Here is a 6,986-nt window from a genome sequence, read left to right as displayed (position 1 = left end):
CAGAAAAAGCGTTTCGAGCCCTTTTCGCCCATCCAAAAGTGCCCCCAGAGGAAGGCTTTGGGTACATCTGAACTCCCCAGGGGAGCCTTTATGCAGGCCCACATGCAACTGGACCCTCCGGGTTCACTCTTTCACAGCAAGCCTAAATATAGCCCTGGCCCGCCTGGCAGTCGACTGAAAACTCGGGCCCCAGAAAATGCGTTAAAAGCCTAATTCGCCCATCCAAAAGTGCCCCCAGAGGAAGGCTTTGGGTACAACTGAACTCCCCAGGGGAGCCTTTACGCAGCCCCACATGCAACTGGACCCTCCGTGTTCACTCTTTACAGCAACCCTAAATATAACCCTAGCCATCATGCCAGAAGACTGAAAAAGCGGGCCTCAGAAAACGCATTGCGATTCCCCTTGGACCACCCAAAAGTGCTCCCAAAGGAAGGCTTTGGGTACAACTGAACTCCCCCGGGGAGCCTTTACGCAGCCCCACATGCAACTGGACCCTCCGGGTTCGCTCTTTACAGCAACCCTAAATATAACCCTAGCCAGCATGGAAGAAGACTGAAAGCTCGTGCAACAGAAAATGTGTTTCAAGCCCCTTTCACCCATCCAGAAGTGCCCCCAAAGGAAGGCTTTGTGTACAACTGAACTCCCCAGGGGAGCCTTTATGCAGCCCCAAATGCAACTGGACCCTCCGTATTCGCTCTTTCACTGCAACCCTAAATATAACCCTGGCCCGCATGGCAGACGACTGAAAAATCGGGCCACAGAAAACGGGCTACAAGCCCCATTCGACCATCCAAAAGTGCCCCCAAAGGAAGGCTTTGGGTACAAGTGAACTCCCCAGGGGAGCCTTTATGCAGGCCCATACGCAACTGGACCCCCCGTGTTCGCTGTTTACAAGCAACCCTAAATATAACCCTAGCCAGCATGGCAGAAAACTGAAAACTCGGGCCACAGAAAAAGCGTTTCAAGCCCCATTCACCCATCCAGAAGTGCCCCCAAAGGAAGGCTTTGGGTACAACTGAACTCCCCAGGGGAGCCTTTATGCAGGCCCATGTGGAGGAATCGTTAAGTGAGGCGGGACATGTGAATGTTGAGCAGTTGGGAGACAATGGGCTGGTGAAGCACCATACTGAACTCACATGAGCCTTGGCACGTACACCGCTGGCTGAGAGCCAATCAGGCTCAAGGACACGATGCCCTTGGGCCATCGGGAAAGTCCCTAAGGTGGGACAGGTAGCCAAAAGAAGGAGGACCAGACTGAAAAGCCCGGGAAGTGTTAACCAATCCTGAGCTTAGTTTCTGCAATATGTATGAGTTGATTATGTTCAAACTAGATAAAAGGCGACTGAGCTATCCATTAAAGTTGAAGTTCACTGTTCACTCATATTGATGTGCTGGGTCTTCCTTCCGTCGGCAACAAATTGGCGCCCGAACAGGGACCGGTCTGAACGGGATTTGGACACTGCTGGCAGTGATCCAGGGCCACGGTTGGACGGAATAAAGGAGAAGCCGGTCCTGCAACGCAGCCCAGGAGGTGAAAAGGACAAGAATCGGAAGGTGAAAGGGAGTCCCCGCACCCGGGATGAGCCTATTTAGGGTCCCGCCGGAAAATCGCCGCCGAGGTGTTTGCAAAGGCTGCAACCGACGTATATAAAGGTATGAAAAGATAAGCGGCGTATTTTTTGCTCAAATGCTTTTTAGAAAAGCGGAGCATTTTAGATACAGATTGTAGAAAAAGATTTGCCAGGGTTATTAGTATATGGGCTAGCTAAAGGTTGTTTTACAAGTCCTGATACAGTTTTTTGAACAAACAGAGTGGCGTAAATTTGGAAATAAATTGTTTGATGATGTTAGGAACGATGTTAAGTTTACTGGGAGATTTGATGAGGCCATGGAGAGTAGTGGCTAATGCATTAGCCACACATAAAGATGAACAAAGAGTTGCCGCTGCTGCAACAGAGTGGTCAGGACCACCAAGAAGGGTTAATAATGTTAATCCACAGCAAATAAATATGGAAGGAACAGATTGCCCGTTGCCACCTTCCGTTAGAACTTCTACTATTACACAGGGGGTCTCAGGAAAATTGGAGGTGCCTGTGACAATGTCCTCTGATACAGAGGAGGAGCTTTCATTACCAGCAGCTCCAACCGCTCCAATAGAAAGTGAGGAAGGAGCAAGTGAAAGGACCAGTGCTAACTCATTTCTATCAAATATAAATTCCTTCACAACGGGGGCGCAGGGAAGAGAAGGTCTGCAGCCATCGAAGGCCTTTGCTGTTACGCCCCCTGTTGACCTGAACGTGCCTTTTGACCCAGGCCCTATTGGCCTTGGAAAGGAGCGATGGAGGCAAATAGCAAATGAGGCACTGCGTGAAGGGAATTGTGAAACGGCAGCACAGTTAACACAAGCTTTTCCGGTAGTATACTCGCCAACAGATGCACAGGGTAATGTGACCGTTAATACGACAAATTTAGACTGGAAACTATTAACTCAATTACGATCTACAGTAAATGATTCTGGTTTAAAGGGGGAACCTACTCGGCAAATGTTAGATTATATTTGGGGAACTAATATATTGCTCCCTGGGGACATACGTGGTATAATGAAGCTGATCCTAACACAACATCAACAGCTTCTTTTTAATGCGCATTGGCAAAGTGTTTGTCAAGAGGCAGTAGCTGTGATAAGGGCACCTGGAGATCCGTTGAATGGTGTCACGTTGGAGGAATTGATGGGACTAGGACCATATTATAGATTAGAGACACAAGCGTTGCTGGGTCCAGACAAAGCTAAAGAATCAATGAGATTGGCTCGAAGAGCCTTGGACCAAATTAGAGAGCCAGGGGGGATACCATCCTATATGGGCATCAAGCAAGGAAGGGAGGAACCATTTGGGTTGTTTATTGATCGAGTAGCAAACGCAATACAAGCGGCTGGGGTACCTGATTATCTAAAGGGCACTATTCTAAAGCAGTGTGCAATTCAAAACTGCAACCCTTCAACTCGTAGTATATTAGCTACGTTACCGGGAACTTGGACAATTGAGGAGGGTTTAGAAAGGATGGCTCAGGTACCTGTGGGTCCGCAGGCTATGTTGGTAGATGTAATAAAACAACTAGGGAATAGCATGAAAGAACAGGCACAGGTATTCAGAGAGACTGCACAACAATCGCAGAATCAAGTACTCGCTGCCCTTGCTCCTTTGCAAACGCCCGGAGGCCGTCCTACTGGCCGAGGGTCTTCACAGCAACCGCGTTGTTTTCGCTGTGGGATCACCGGACATAGGAAACGAGAGTGCAAAACAAGATCAGTGTGGTGTCATCTGTCGGCATGGTGCGTCGGGAAACGGCCAGAGCAGCAGGAAGGACCGCCCCGCGACGACCACAGCGGCCGGAACGACACCGTTTACCTCCGACCAGTCACCAGAGGGAGTCTCGGCTTGGATTTGGCAACAGCAGTAGATGTAACGCTATTGGACTCTAAACCCACCAGGGTAGGAACAGGAGTTATGGGACCAGTTATTGTCAATGGTGATCCTGTAGGAGCTTTATTGATCGGAAGATCGTCTGCTACCTTGAATGGATTACAAATATTGGTTGGACTTACTGATAAAGACTATTGTGGGGAAATACAGATTATAGTTTCTGCAATGTTTCCTCCAATGCATGTGCCGCGGAATACAAAGATAGCTCAATTACCTGGTCTACCTAATCCTGCTATGATACCAGAGGGTTGGCATTTATTGATTGTGGATCTGAAAGACTGTTTTTTCACAATAGCCCTCCATGAAAATGCCAAACAGAGGTTTGCCTTTACTCTCCCGGCAATAAATCGTGAAGGTCCAGATCAAAGATTTGAATGGACTGTATTACCCCAGGGAATGCGTAATTCACCTGTGTTATGTCAGCTTTATGTTGACGCAGCTCTGCAACCGATTCGACGAAAATGGCTAGAGACAATAATCTATCGTTACATGGATGATATTTTGTTAGCCCAGAAGGAACCGTTTTCTCTACAACAGAAAAACGACTTAACACTGACCTTAAAACAAATGGGACTCGTACTTGCACCGGAAAAGGTTCAGGAGACAAGTCCCTGGAAGTTTTTGGGTTGGAAAATTACAGACTCCACCATTCAGCCTCAAAAACTTACAATCCAATCGGATATCAAAACTCTTAATGATGCTCAAAAACTGCTGGGAGATTTACAATGGATCAGGCCAGTAGTCGGGATTCTGAATGAACTGTTAAATCCCATTCGGCCGTTATTAAAAGGAACTGATCCTGCTTCAAAAGTGACACTATCAGAAAAACAACAAGAAATACTACAACAAATCGCATCTTTGATCACAACGAGTGTCACGCATCGACGTATATCTGACAAGCCACTCGATCTTACCGTTCTATGTGGCTCAAAATGCCTGATGGGTGCCATAACACAGCAAAAAATAAAAACGGGGGAGAAGGGAGGAGAAACTGTGGTATTAGAATGGATAGCTCCTCCGTTACAACCTCGACGAACAATTCAAGAAAAAATTGCAACATTAGCAGAATTAGTAAAGAAGGGGAGGAATCGAATATTGCAAGTGGATGGGGTTCCTCCAAATATTATCTGGTTACCCATGAAGCCAGGCGATTTGGAATGGTATATACAAAACTCTGAAGAGTTACAAGCTGCACTACTACAGGATGGCGCTACTATAGTAGCAAAAACCTTACAATCAACTTCTCTGACATGGATGGAAAACCAGGGATGGATAACTAAGCCAAAACGATCGTCTATCCCACTTAAGAATGCAGTGACAGTTTTCAGTGACGCAGGAAAACGTTCTCAAACTGCTGCAGTGACTTGGAAGGATGAGCATGGTTGGAAACATCAAATTTTACAAGCCCAAGATAAAGACTCATTACAGACACTAGAACTTCTTGCAGTAGTATGGGCATTTATAAAATGGAGAGATGTTCCGTTAAACGTGGTATCCGATTCCTTATATGTAGTAGGCATAGCAAATCGTATAGAAGACTCAGCCTTAAGAGACTTAAAAAATGAACGGCTGTCAGAATTAATAATCAGTCTACAGATCGCCATAGCTCAAAGAAGTGAACCGTACGCAGTAATACACATAAGGAGTCATCAGTGGGAAGAAGGCCTGGGAGAAGGCAACGCTCGAGCGGACCGACTAGTCGCCGCAACAGCTATTGAAGCACCACTGTCACCCTTTTGCAGAGCTCGGGAGGCTCATGCTATTTTTCACCAGAACGCTAAAGAACTTGCGCGGGCTTACAAACTGTCTAGAGCTGATGCGCAGGCGATAGTAAAAGCTTGCCCAACGTGTAATCATTACAATTCGGGTGTGGGAATCGGAATCGGAACAAACCCGAGAGGGATTAAAACCAACGAAGTGTGGCAAATGGACGTCACTCATGTCACAGCATTTGGCAGATTGAGATATCTGCATGTAACGATACACACTTACAGTCACATGATTTGGGCTACACCGCAGCCTGGGGAAAAAGTTCGGGTTGTACGATGTCATCTTGCCAGTTGTTTTGCAGTAATGGGAGTACCACAAACCATAAAGACAGATAATGGTCCAGCCTATGTTAGTGGGCCGCTTAAGCGATTTATGGAACTGTGGGACATTAAGCATATAACTGGTATTCCACATTCACCAACTGGTCAAGCTATAGTAGAAAGAGCTAATGGAACAGTTAAGCAGTATTTGGAAAAGTTTAAAGACATTACAGATATTAGAGAGAGGGTGGATAAAACCTTATTTGTTCTCAATCATTTGTGTGTATTTGGAGATGATGAGGAACCACCCGTGACACGTCACTACATTAAGTCTGAAAATGATAATAAATGTATTATGAGAGTACTGTACCGAGATACGAAAACGGGACAATGGCTGGGGCCTGCTGATGTGATTTATATGGGGCGAGGTTATGTGTGTATCTCTTCCCCTACAGGGCCAACCTGGGTGCCTAGTCGGTGTGTTAAACCAGCCATTGAAGAAAAGTCATCAAGTACGAATAACAGCAACCATGGCTGATCTAACGGCACAAGGGATCTTGGTTGCATTATCTTTGACAATGACGGCTGGCTGCGTCTGATCCTTTCGTTGATGAGTTGATTATGTTTGAAATGGTTAAGGGATCATACGCAAAAAATTGTAGTACAAGATAGTTGGTTTGAAGGTTGATTTACATCTGTTTTTGGGAACATGGGTGGATGGTTTTTTCTTCGTCAAAGAGGAACTTCGTTTTCTACTTATAGTTATATTGATTATAGTTGCTGCAAAATAAAAACGGGGGAATTGTGGAGGAATCGTTAAGTGAGGCGGGACATGTGAATGTTGAGCAGTTGGGAGACAATGGGCTGGTGAAGCACCATACTCAACTCACATGAGCCTTGGCACGTACACCGCTGGCTGAGAGCCAATCAGGCTCAAGGACACGATGCCCTTGGGCCATCGGGAAAGTCCCTAAGGTGGGACAGGTAGCCAAAAGAAGGAGGACCAGACTGAAAAGCCCGGGAAGTGTTAACCAATCCTGAGCTTAGTTTCTGCAATATGTATGAGTTGATTATGTTCAAACTAGATAAAAGGCGACTGAGCTATCCATTAAAGTTGAAGTTCACTGTTCACTCATATTGATGTGCTGGGTCTTCCTTCCGTCGGCAACAGGCCCATACGCAACTGGACCCCCCGTGTTCGCTGTTTACAAGCAACCCTAAATATAGCCCTGGCCCGCCTGGCAGTCGACTGAAAACTCGGGCCCCAGAAAATGCGTTAAAAGCCTAATTCGCCCATCCAAAAGTGCCCCTAGAGGAAGGCTTTGGGTACAACTGAACTCCCCAGGGGAGCCTTTATGCAGCCCCACATGCAACTGGACCCTCCTTGTTCACTGTTTACGAGCAACCCTAAATATACCCCTAGCCACCATGGCAGAAGACTGAAAACTCGGGCTCCAGAAAATGCGTTTCAAGC

General features: G+C 46.6%; 1 long non-coding RNA gene across 1 annotated transcript; it reads left to right on the top strand.

The window, feature by feature from the left end:
• The first annotated feature begins 1,550 nt into the window (after nt 1–1,550).
• Nucleotides 1,551–6,647, top strand: LOC137844050 (uncharacterized). Its single transcript, XR_011089781.1, has 2 exons — nt 1,551–1,653; nt 5,968–6,647. It is a non-coding gene; the product is annotated as an uncharacterized lncRNA (long non-coding RNA).
• The last annotated feature ends 339 nt before the right edge of the window (nt 6,648–6,986 follow it).

This window comes from Anas acuta, chromosome 24 (assembly GCF_963932015.1).
Source record: "Anas acuta chromosome 24, bAnaAcu1.1, whole genome shotgun sequence".
NCBI classification, from domain to species: domain Eukaryota; kingdom Metazoa; phylum Chordata; class Aves; order Anseriformes; family Anatidae; genus Anas; species Anas acuta.
This window is presented reverse-complemented; position numbering and strand designations above follow the sequence as displayed.